This window comes from Triticum aestivum, chromosome 7B (genome assembly GCF_018294505.1).
Source record: "Triticum aestivum cultivar Chinese Spring chromosome 7B, IWGSC CS RefSeq v2.1, whole genome shotgun sequence".
Classification (NCBI taxonomy): Eukaryota; Viridiplantae; Streptophyta; class Magnoliopsida; order Poales; family Poaceae; genus Triticum; species Triticum aestivum.
Window position 1 is genome coordinate 179,556,945 of NC_057813.1, and position 13,377 is coordinate 179,570,321.

Sequence of the window (13,377 nt, forward strand, 5' to 3'; positions counted from 1 at the left end):
TGGACGATGATCCTCTGGGAGAAATCGTACGCCGCTCCAACGTCCTCACCACCGCAAGATTCGGTGCTTCCTGCACCAACCTTTTCAAGATGCTGCTTAAACAGGCTTGGGAAAAGGCCATGCTTGTTGGTCTTCCATGCGTCCTTGAGGAGAAGGTTTTTCTATGGGACAATCCTTCTAACAGTCCACTGCTCCCTGGCCATGGTTGCACGTTGACTCCGCTGGAGTTGCTGATGTTGAGAGGTAGTCAGATTTTGTCCGATGAGCAGGTCAGTAATGGAGTTTGATCATGTAGTACTTAGTTATTCCATTTCCATCCCATAATTTCTCCCCTGCCCACCGTCTTATATACAGGTATGGGTCGGTGCCAGCGAAGATTGTCTTGCATACCTCCGGCCGGATACCACCATCATTTTGCACAACATCCACAGTAGTGCGGCCGTTCCGATAGACCCCTTCTCCACCATTGGGATCGGCCTTCCGGACTGGCTGGGCTTCAATATGTATGATGATGCCTACATGAGATTGAAGAAGATAGCAATTGCGGACCCGCCGACAAAGCAACGCGGCTACGACGATTATTATCTCATCGCGGTGTTCGACATAAGGATTGCCATCAATGCAAGAGGCAGTAGCGGCAGAGGCTGGAGCATGTTGGCAGTGGCAGATTTGTACCCCTACACGTTCGAAGACGCCGTGCGCAATCTAGGACGCATCTTCGCGGTGACAAGCCAGGGGACTTGTTTCATCTGATTTCCATCCTACGATACGGGAGATTACAAACGGAATGCACAAACCATCATTTGCATCCCTAACGGTACTCCATTATTTTGCAGGGACCAGTCATCCCCCGATCAACATAAGATCGCCGATCCTGGATGTGCATTTGCATCCGCGATTCGGTCTAACCTGGAACCTTGTGGCTGACTTTGGAATACTGGGATCAACTATCTTAGCAGTCGTTATCCATGGTACCACTGATGTGCAACATGGTCACACAATCTACCACGATCGGACCGTCACCATCTACCCAGGTATTCCATTTTTTAACCCTCTCACCTTCTCTTTCATTGTTGTACTAGTAGTATACTTAGTAGTAATAGTAGGAGTACTTTTTACCTTGGAGGACGCGTATAGCTAGCTAGGACCTTGAAGACTTGAACCCACTAGCTGCCACCATTTTTGTTTTTCCATGTCTTACTATCTCATCCATGTAGCCAAGAGTGTGGCCATATATAATAAGCCGGTTATTTTACTTCCTCTATACCAGAGTAGTACTATTTGCTGCACAGTATTACTGACCGCCATATTTGAGCACAACATTATTATGCATGGACCTTGACTATGTACGTCACCATGTGTCCAGATCTGGGATGCCGCGTGTACCAGATGAACGGCGCCGAGTTCGACCCCCATGATGCTACGTGGGTGCCGAGGAACACTCTTGGAGAGTACTCGCTTTTCATTGGGGATAGCTACCCCATTGTGAAGCGGATGCCACCTTCTGTGCATGACACGGAAGGCCTGCCGTTCATGAAGCATGGTTGTGTCTTCATTGCGCACCGCCGGATGAACGACATGCTGGGACATGCTATCCCTGATTTATGCCGCTTCAGCTTGGATGAGTCTCCATCATGTGGAACCGGACTAGAAAGCTGCGACAATGATTCCCGTTGCCCACCGCTATGGATCGTGCCATCCATGAAGAACACCTGGGACTGGAACCTGGAGGAGGACATGTAGCCCATCTATAACGTGTAAGTGAAGTACGGTAACTGTGAACGGTAGCACTGTGATTATATGTGGACTAGTCATGCACAAATTTATCACATGAATTGGAGATGAACTTGTGTGGCATACTGGCATTTGTCCTTTAGAATTTCTTACTAGTAAATGTGTTATGTGTACGTGCAACTTGTGTGGTTGTCGCATGGGCTCCAACACGCTCTTTGAGAAAAAAAAGGTGGCACAACTTTGGATATACGTGACGTGGCGGCATCATATAGTAGCATCGTTCGCTATAGTTGTAGTACACTCCTACTAGGACCACAACTCCTATAAAACCTTGCGCTTGGCTCTTTGCCTCTTCGGGAGGTTCAACAGTTCGTACTTGTGTGAATCTTGCACTTGGCTCTTCGCCTCTCCGGAAGGTCCAACAATGATGATACTAAAGTACAATATGCTTCTAGCAGTCTGACACCGATTAAACTGCTGCACGTCCACCGCGAGGGCGAGGGCGAGGGTGAGGGAGAGGGAGAGGGTGCTGTACTCAAAACCCTCTCCTCGTCCTACGAACCACCGCACGTGTGGGCGAGGGAGAGGCGTAGTAAGCAAGCTTCTCCTCGTTCGGCGAGTTGATGGGACACATCAAAGCAGTACTAGTACTAGTAGTAGTCCATACTGCGTCCTTTCCAATTAATTTGGCTTAATTTGAAACGAGAAAAATACACAGGCGGCCAACATATGTAACAATACGCTCTTTACAGTCGCTATATATAGTTTTGCGGTGATTATACGATCACTAGCTCATCGTAGAGCACCGTATTACACCCTACTGACCGGCCACATAGTCGACGTGGCACTTTGTTGACTGGTTAAATTGTCACCTGGTTTCTGGGTCCCACATGTCAGTTGGCAGAGTAAAGAAATCAGTTAAAAAAAACTTTACGCAGGCGCGACACGAGTCCAACCCTTGCGCGCGAACCGCCCTGGCTGTGTATGTGAGTGCATGCATGTGTACTCCCTCGGTCTTCCAACAAAGAGTGTACATCGGCTATAAGGCTGGTCATAGTGGAGAGTAACATATACTAGTATCATGCATATGATACTAGTGTATGATACTACATCTGTAGTGCATAGTATCATAAAGTAGTATCATAGATTGTCTCATTTATTGCCATGCATGACACATACTCCCTCCTTTCCGGTTTATAGGGCTTATCTCAAAATTTTAGTTTTTCCATTTTATAAGGCTCAATTTGGTTGTTTTCCATCACATGTTCAGATTCGAAGGTGCATTAAATCATTGCATGCAAGTATTAAGAGAAAATTGACCAATGCATGTACTTTATGCACGCATGCATTACAATTAATGCATTGATAAAAGTCCTTAGAAGCACCTCCTTGAGAGTCTTTTTCAAAAAGTCCTAGGGACTAGAAAAAGTCCTACGACTATAGAACCAAACACAACCATACTTTTTTGAGGAAAACAAGAGCATTAATTAGGTGCTTTTGCAAAACTACAAAAAGTATTCCACCACTCACCATCTACCTTGATTGGTGAGATTTTTGAATTGAGCCCTATAAACCGGAAAGGAGGTAGTAGTAGCATAACATTTATTGTGTTACGGTATCTACCTATGTTACTACTACCCTCTCTCTCTTCTTTAATTGTTTTCCACATAAGCATGTTTGTGACTCCCAAGTACATGATACTAGTTATGTTACCCCCACTATGGCCAGCCTAAAACAAAGAGTGTAGTACATGATGTACATCTACACTTCCAATGCATTTAGCCTTTAATCTAAATCGATATTGATTGACTAATGCACCAACTTGTGCTGTAGGTATGGCCGTATAGGCTACATGTCTATCCTTAATTACAGCATGCAACGGCCTTCATTTAATCTCCTTCTCTCAATGGTCGCATGCACACATAAGTCTGATGCTTTTGGGCGTTAATTATGCCCTGGTCAATGTGTAAATCTCTAAATGTACAGTCTTTCACGGACGTAGGGAGTAGGCTGAGCATTTGAGCGTGAGCGTGTGTGTTGTGTCGTGTGTTGTGTGCCGCATGGGTGCGTGAGTGTTGCGTTCGTCCATGTGTACGTGTGAGTGTTGCATGTTGCATGCATGCATGCATGCATGTGGCTTACTCCCTCCCATTGACATGTTCATATTTCAAGCTTCCTCTGTTCCCTCCATATGGTGATACTCCCTCTGTTCCCAAATACGGAGTAAAATCCTCCCTCTGTTCCCAAATACGGAGTATTTATCTTTCTACAGATTTCAACAAGTGACTAGGTACAGAGCAAAATGAGTGAAGTGAGAGTCAAGGCATAGGGATACTATAGAAAGGAAGTCCTCGTGATCCATTATTCCCCATCTCGGTCAGAGAGAACTATTTAACTAGTCTTCGCAGTGAAGTGACAATACATGCTGCAGCAGATGGGACACGTAATTAATAAGCTGAACCAGCGTGTTGGTGTTACTAAATCAGCCTTACCCAGTACTGCCATCATGTTTGCCAGTAGAGCACGCTTCCGCAAATACGCCTACGCACATCTGTCCTCCATTAACTGACATATGGGCCCTCTTGTGGTAGACCCACATGTCATCGGTGTAACTATTTACACTCCGAAGGATGGTATATCCTGGTAGTAGTACTAGTAGAATTGAGATTTAATGCACTTTCTTCCCTGTCTTTCACTCTTCTTCCTCCTCTCTTCCCCATCGTCCGCCGCACACCATTTACCCCCGCTCACTGCTTGCCCACCCACGCCATCTTCCTTGGTAGCTCGCGCGTACCATATCCCCCTGCTCAGTGCTCGGCCACACGAGGAGAAGCTTCTTCGCTCGCCCGCCCGAATCTACTTCCCCGCTGGCTCGCAGGCACTGAAAACCCCAATGGCAGAACCGACTGACACGCAGAGCCGCAATTGGAATTCCCTCCCCGATGTTCTCTTGGAGCAGATCTGTAGTCGTATGGACCTACTCAGCACCATCTGTCTAGCCACATGCTCGGTGTCTTTGTACCATCTACTCGTCTGCAACTGACCGGCTCTTTTCAAGACACCCTGCTTGCTGATGCTTGATCCTCGCAGGTGGCCCAGACACTGACTTGACGATCCTACGGAGGTTGCCGTGGTGCCCCTCGACATGCTACCACTACCCGTCCACCTGCCCTTCATGCGCGGCCACTACTGGGCGGGCATGAAGGACAACTGGATCATCCTCATCCACCACTCCGGTAGTCCGTGGCGTCTCATGGATATCTACACCCAGCGAGAGATCACCCTTCAATCATTGGATACCGCCTCCATCGAGCCTCGCAGCCAGCCGGACACTCCTGCCTACTACGCACGAGACGCGTCAAGCTTTTGGCTCGACCTCTGTTTGCAGAAAGTTGTAATCTGCGAAGTGCCCACACCATCAGAAGACTACATGGATTACAAGCTCATTGCCTTGTACAACATGGGATTAGTCTATCAGGAATCCGGTCGCCATACATGGTTATGGCTCATCATCAATCCTGTTGAGGCAACATTTCTGTCTGATGATATAGTGCACGATGGCATCGTTTACACGGTCGACGCACAGATTGGCTGCCTATACTGGTGGAAAACCTATCGTCGTGTAATTGTTCTATCTCATCTCATCTTTACCTTATGAATACGACTGCCTGTTCATTTGTTACAAATTTAGATGACATAGCATGTCTATAACCACATCATTGCTATATGTTCCTCTCATTTCCTAGATTTTTATGACCACACATGTTATTGTTAGAGTTGATATGAGAACAATTGGCATCTAATGATTGTTAGAATACATATTATGAGCATAACATCATGATTGCTATATGTTACTCTCGTTTACAAGATTTTTATAACAACACATGTTATTGCTTAGAGTTGATATAAGAACAGTAGTAGTAAGTGCTATGGTAGAATAAGAGTAGGCGCTATCATAGTTGTTTTCCTCTCATTGATACATGATGTTTGAACCATTACATATTGCTAGAATATGAAAGCCATTGGCTTTTTTTTAACTTGGGGTATGATTATGACCACGGCATTGCAATTCTCTGTCTATGATTTGTGTCATTGTTATAATAATCTTAATTCCACACATACTCTGAACATGATTGTTTATTTTTGTCCTTTTGGTCTCCAATTTGAATTGTTGCAGCAGATGCAAATGCGCTGGCCTTCATGATTCCAGGACCTGGAATCGTACCAGCCGATGGGTGGTGGTTTATCACTCGTTCAGCTGATGCAGTCTTTTGATGCTCATTCACACGTACCAAATTGACCAAACCATTACATCAAACCACATGCAGTACAATGCGTGGGGCATTCGTGACATTGATGGCTATGGCTGCTTCGTGTTCGAGAAAGATCCCAGCTCCGTTGGGCCAGGCGTATTCAACTGGAGGCGGGTTTACAGCCTCGGCAACCACTCCTTGTTCCTCGGGCTCAATTATCCGATCATCCAACCAATCATCGATCATATCACCGGCGATGATTACCGTGCTATGCAACCTCCATTCGAGAGGGGGGACTGTGTTTACACATCATACCATGGGTTTCATGAATCACCATATCCAGAGATTCGTCGACACGGCTTGTTGCCAGATAATCTTCAGTGTGTGAAAGGCATCAAGCTTCCATGCGATGGATGGCTTTTCCAAACCCGACATGCAGCGATGTGGTTCATGCCAACAACAAATATGCACAACTTGATTCGTGCTGATATCTAGACTAAGCCATGTATTCTGCTGCTGTAGCACGACCCTCTTTTGTTGGATATTATGTACTGTTGTTAGTTTGAAGCACTCATCTGGTTTGAAGGATAGTAGAAACCTTCCTGGGATCAAGTGCATCCTAACTCACCTGCGTAGGATGTACTGATAATGATGATGGAGATGCTATGCAGAAGTCATATATATATATATATATCAGTTAGGCTTCAAGTGCGTACTTGTTAGTTAAACCTATGTATAAATTGTGACACTAAATACGGCTAGTAAGTAGTACAGTAGCAGTACTAGTATACGTCGGTCAAATTATTCATCATGTCCACACATTGAATTGACGTGACAACACGCTGCGCGTGGTGTGACACAAGAATCCCGGTGGCGTGTTCGGGTATTCTGGACTTCAGATTTGGAGTACCACTTATCTGTCGAAATCTTTCATCATTCACTTAAAATAGTCGATTGATCATACATTGAGTACCATATAACTGGAATTACCGATGCAAGTCAAAGAAGGATTGGCCGGTGCTGCCGGCTGGCGTCAAGTTCGATCCCACGGATCAGGAGCTGATCGAGCACCTTGAGGCCAAAGTGAGTGCTGACGGCGTAAGATTTCAGTCTCTCGTCGATTTGTTCATACCAACCATCGACAGCGAGCACGGCATATGCTACACCCAACCTGAGAAACTTCCAGGTAAGACACCGATCAGCCGTCTACTTGCACAAACATATTCCTTTGTTTGTAGCTCTATTTTCCTTTTTAGACGCAGACCTGGTGAAGCAATTACAATTTGACAATTAATAAAAAGTGAAACAAGTGACTGCAACATGCCAAAGATGTTATGAAAATGCCAACTACGTACACTAAAACCTGTATTCCACAATACTGCAGGTATCACACTGAGTGGCCTAAGGAAGCATTTCTTCCAGCGCAATTCTAGGGCGTTCAAAAGGGGCACGTGGACGCGTCGCAAGATATAGTCGGAGTGCGGCATGCACGCGATGTGGCACAAGACCGGCAATACCTTGCAGGTGATGGTCAATGGCAGGCAGACGGGCAGCAAAAAAGGTTCTAGTGCTGCACACCAACAAGAACTTCGACCAGTAGAGGACCAACTGGGTGATGCACCAGTACCACCTCGGGGACCTGGTGCAAGAGAAGGAGCGGGAGCTGGTCCTTTGCAAGATTTTCTACCAGACGAACACTAGGGCCATGAGTAAAAAGATTATAAGTTAATTTGGTACTGGTAGTTGTACTACCTTGTCGTCCGCAAGTTGGTATTGTTGTTAATGATCTTTTGGTATGAACTTGCATTTGCTTCCAACCACCATGTCGAGGGTCGATGTGGATATAAAGCTGAATCATTTGTTTCGAAACGAATTTTCAGGCACCTCATTTTTATTTGATGGGTAGCATAAGCACCTGCGATTCGAATTCCCAGTTCTCCAATTTTTTCGAAACAAGTGCATGCACTTATTATCACGATAAAAAAACAATATCCATGCTGCATCCCAGTTATCAGTCTGTACTTGCAGAATTCTCTTGTTTATTGAGCACGTATATTGTTTTTTCAGGTCGAGCAAGTTTCAACTGGGCTGTAGACTACCCAGGGTTGGTTTTGTTTTTACCAGGCCCAGCCCAAAACGACAACGGGGCACAAAGATCCAGCAGGTATCTACTGGCCTCTGGCCCGCCAGCGTTAGTTATATTTTGTCTTACAACATCCGCATGCATTTTTCTTTTACCGAATCAAACACACAGCCCAGTTCTATTTTCCTCTTGAAACGCATGTCCTACATCCGTTTTCTAATCTCTACCTATAGTTTTACTAGTTCATATACAAATATCATTATATTGAAAACACATAAAATTCCCTTTTCATATTTACATCCTTATTTTTGTTGTTTTTTCCCACCCAGCGCTAATTTTTTTACCACTGGTTTTCCCTTAAACCAACTAAATTGCCCCACGTCTTATTTGCTTACAAAAACAAAACGATTTTTTTTGGAAAATCAATAAGTTCTTTAAAAATGTTTATCATTTCGGGATTACAGTAGTTCGGACTCCACCGAAATATGCAAAATAAGGTTTACAGCTGGGTCCACGGCCACAACCTAGTTTTTTTGTGACTTGCCAAGTAAGTCGCTTTGTTAGGCCTGTTGGGCTGCAAATCTTTCAAGACAAGGAGAGCTTTCATTCGGCTGGCCGAGAAAATGGCCCATCAGTAATGAGAAATGGGCTGTACATTTTTAAAACACATCAAACCGACAATTAGTTTCAAATATCTTTTTTTCATTTTGAGATTTTAAATTACATTAATTTTTATGCGTGGAGAATCTGTTGGATTTTATATTGATATACATTTATTTTTAAAATCAGTTCGAATGTGAGTCAAAATTTCAGGATTAAAAACAGTTCGGACCGCACCAAAATTCTCAAAATTTTGTATAATTTTTTAACCGTGGCCACAATATGGGTTGTAATGCTAACAAAAAGAATATGGGCTCCAAAAAAAACCTTAAGAATTAGCAAATGGGCTGTAACTTATTAGAAATAATGGCAGATGGGTAGTATGCTGTTTTCCACATATTTGAGGCTTTCCTAAAAAAAAGGTTGACACACAAGCAGTGACTGTTGGATGTCCATCCAACGGCCGTCGTGCTTCTTCAATCTCCGCTCTTCCTGCTCCAGCCGCTCAAACAAGCGCCGGCGGGACTGCCTGCTCCCTCCTTCCCTTGGCCAGCTGTGCTGCCGCGCAGGCCTCACCTCTCCATCGTACTCCCATCGCTGGACTAGCCATCCCTCTACACACCCACACCTGCTGTTATTCTCCGGCGACGGCAGACGAACTAGTAAACCCTCATACAGTCGTACTCCCCTCCACGTGGAAAACAACTGCCGAGTCTTCCCTGCCTCCGTCTTGTTCCCTTCCTAGGCCTCGCCGTCGTCCATCGCCTTGGTGCTCTCGGCGCAGCCCGGTCAACATGGTCAACGACCGACATGCATCTGAAGTGGACTGTACGTGGAGAGGCCGATAACTGGGTCCACGGCCGTATGCAAGGAAATGCCTCCTTATTACGCGCAAAATAATGATTCCTCCACCTGACATCAGGGACCAACCGAAAGGGCCTCTATATTTTGCGAAAAAACGTTACCGTCGCTGACAGCTCGGACCCACCAGCTATATCTTCGCACACAAGGAAGTGCCTCCTTATTACGCACACAAAAATGAATACTCCCCCTGTTAGCTGGGACCCAGTATAGTGGCAGGCTGACTTGTGGGCCTACTAAGTTGACGGGGACGGAGGGCTTTGTCAACTTAGTCAATATGCATGATTATAGCTCCAGTGACCGTACGATGTCCATCCAACGGGCGTAGTGCTTCTTCAACCTCTGGTCTTCTTGCTCCAGCTGCCCAAACCAGTTTCGGTCGTGCCTCGTGCTCCTGCCTCCCGTGGCAGGCTGCGATGCGGCGGAGGCCTCACCGCCCCCTACTACTCCCACCGCTGGCCAGGCCATCCCTCCACTCACCCACACCCCCTGTTAATTGTTATTCTGCGGCGACGGCAGCCTCACACCGCAGCGAACCAGTGAAACCTCATACTCCTCTACGTGTGGGCATCCACTGCCGCGTCTTCCCCGGCTCCGCGTCATCCCCTTCCTAGGCCTCGCCGTCATCCACCGCCCTGGTGCTCTCAACGCGGCGTGGTTAACGTGGTCAAGGAACGTCTTCCATCGGACATGGACTATACGTGGAGAGGCTGACAGCTGGGTCCATGGCGGCCGCAAGGAAGTGACTCCTTATTATGCGCAAAATAATTATTCCTCCACCTGACAGTAGGGACCCACCGGACGGGCCACCGTATTTCGCAAAAACACGTTTCCCCCCTGACTGTTGGGACCCACCAGCTACACCTTCGCACGCAAGGAAGTTCGTCCGGGCAAAAAAAAACAAAACGATTCGCCCCCTGACTGCTTTGACCCACCAGCTACATCTTCACACGCAAGGCAGTGCGTTCGAAAAAAAATCGCCCCCCTGACTGCTGGGACCCACCAGCTATATCTTCGCACGCAAGGAAGTGCATGACAGTCCGGACCCACCTGGTCGAAGCGTACGTAGCATTGTCATTCTGGTCGTGAACGTGTACGTACATATATACTGGTCGATGTAGAGGCGCACACGTGTCGTAGTAGAGGCGCACACATGTCGTAGTAGAGGCGCGCACGTAGCATGTACACGTATGTACAGCGGCCAGTGTGCAAGAAAGAAAATACGGCCACATATGTGTACATACGGGCGGCGTCTCGAACGCCTACTCGCGCATACGTACGGCCAGGGCTCGTGTACATGGCTGGGTCAGAACGGAGAAACAACGTCGTTGTCGTGATCTGGGGGAGCCAACCGGCCGGGTCAGAACGGAATGCGTGGTCATGTTCATCGGGAGGGCTTGGACGGAATAGGCGATGGAAACGAGGTCTGGCATACCGCAGAATGGAGGAAACGGCCTTGTGTTCGACCGGCCATGTTCGAAATAGGATCCTATTCATCGGGAGGGGTGTGGCGTACCGCAAAACGGAGGAAACGAACCTCCTACGGGCAAAACGGGGGTCCTGTTGATCGGGAGGGGTGTGGCGTACCGCAAAACAGATGAAACGGACCTCCTTCGGTCAAAACGGGGGTCCTTTTGATCGGGACGGGTCTGGCGTACCGCAAAATGGACAAAACGGACTTGTGTTGGAGCGCTACGGTCGAAACGGGGGTCCTGTTCATCGGGAGGGGTGTGGCGTACCGCAAAACGGGACTCCACGGGATACTGTTCATCTCCACCGTCGACCTCCTCTAGCCTCCACGGGCTACCATCGACCTCCTCCAGCCTCCACGGGCTCCTGTTCATCCAGCTTCCACCGCGCGCTACTCCACCGGCTACTGTTCAACCACCCCTCCGCGGGCACCCCCCCACCGTATACTATTCATCCAGCCCTCCAGACCACGGGGTCCTGTTCAACCACCCCTCCACGGGCACCCCTCCACCGTCTACTGTTCACCCAGCCCTCCACACCACGGGGGTCTTGTTCATCCAGAGGCAACGCCACCGCTCACTATTCATCCAATCGAACGGCTTCAGTTAGCAGCAGTAGCGAAGGAATCGCTCGATTGGGTGTTGTTAACAGCCATCGATCGATCGCTCGGGTTCAGTAACGCGTAGCCTGCAGTGCAATCGCTCGGGTTCAGTTAGAGCCCAACGCTTGCTCGGGTTCAGTTAGAGTCAATGCCTCGCACACACGCGCATACGTGTACGAGAGAAATGCGCATCTCTCAGCCCCCGACCACCCACCATAACCGAGAACCCCCCAAAATTTTCCTCGCCCTCGCTTCTACCACGGTTTTTTCCATCATGGACGACCCAAAGAATGTCATGCAGCTGCGTCCCCGGCCCGCCCAGGACGAAAAGCCCCTTTTCTGTCATGATTTTTTGTCATAGAAGTAGGAGCCCACCACATCTATGATGATACTGGATTTTTTCACAATTATCGTCATAGAAGTGTCATATGTATGACAGAATTTTTTTTCGTTCGGCCCAAAATGTCACGGATTTGTCTTTTTTTGTAGTGAAATGACAAGTGGTTTTCAGCAAGGTAATGTCTGCAAGCACTAAAATTGTCGGTAACAAGTTCTTTGATAGCAAGGTAATTTGTAGCAAGTAAGTAGCGGTAACGGTAATTAAAGTGCAGCAAGGTAGACCAATCCTTTTGAGGCAAAGGATAGGCCAAAACGGTCTCTTATAATAAGCAAAGTGTTCTTGAGGGTACATGGGAATTTTATCATATCACTTTCATCATGTTGGCTTGATTCGTGTTCACTACTTTGGTAACTTGATATGTGGGTCGATCGGTTCTTAGTTGTTTTTCTTACTTGAACAAACCTCCTACTTATGATTAACCCCCTCGCAAGCATCCGCAACTACGAGAAAAGTATTACTCCCTCCGTCTAGGTGTATAAGTCATCTTAGGTTGTGCATCGCGACAAGGGCGGAGGGGAAAAGGAGGGAACTTAATGTTTTTTTGCTAGTTAATAGCATTCTGTGCGATTAATTAACCACTGCATGTCATGTTTGGTAGTCTCAAGTTATTAAAAGCATGCACGACCCACATCTCTTGTTGGTTGATATGTCATGAAACAAGAAATGAGGAGGGAGTTAATGTACCATGCCTAATTGTTTTGGGATTATTTGGTTTTCGTAAGGTGACTTACACACCTAGACGGAGGGAGTAAGATAATATCTAGCCATAGCATTAAACTTTTGGATCCAAATCGGTCCCTTACGAAGTAGCGCATAAATTAGGGTTTCAGCTTCTGTCACTCTAGCAACCCATCATCTAATAACTACTCCACAATGCATTCCCTTAGGACTTAATAAGGTGAAGTGCCATTGTCGGTGTTCTGGGAACAGGGGTACCCAGACTTGCCTGCCTGCGGCCCACGGCATAGCTCCATCGACGGCCTAGTATGACCCAGCTTTGCTATCGATACTCAAGACCCTCGCGTGGGGCCAAGCCTCACGAGGCGCACCAAGACCTCCACGAGGAGCAGCCTCCTCAGGCTGGCTCCCGAGGAGAGGAGATCTCTATGCAAGTCTCACCTCATGAGGTTCAGATGACGTGAGCCATGATGACCAAGGCCAGGTTGGCGCCGGCAGGCGCAGTGCAGCAGTTTCCTCTTTGGTGCTATAGAAGCAAGCGTAGGCGCGGAGTCTCGAGGAATAAACCAAATGTTTCCATTCTCGTGTAACAAGACCAAGGCCGCCAGGAGGTAGGACGGAGATCATCACCGAGCCCACCGCGGCGTAAAGACTAGTGGCTTTTGCAGGCAAAGACTACTTTTGTTAGGATAAGATG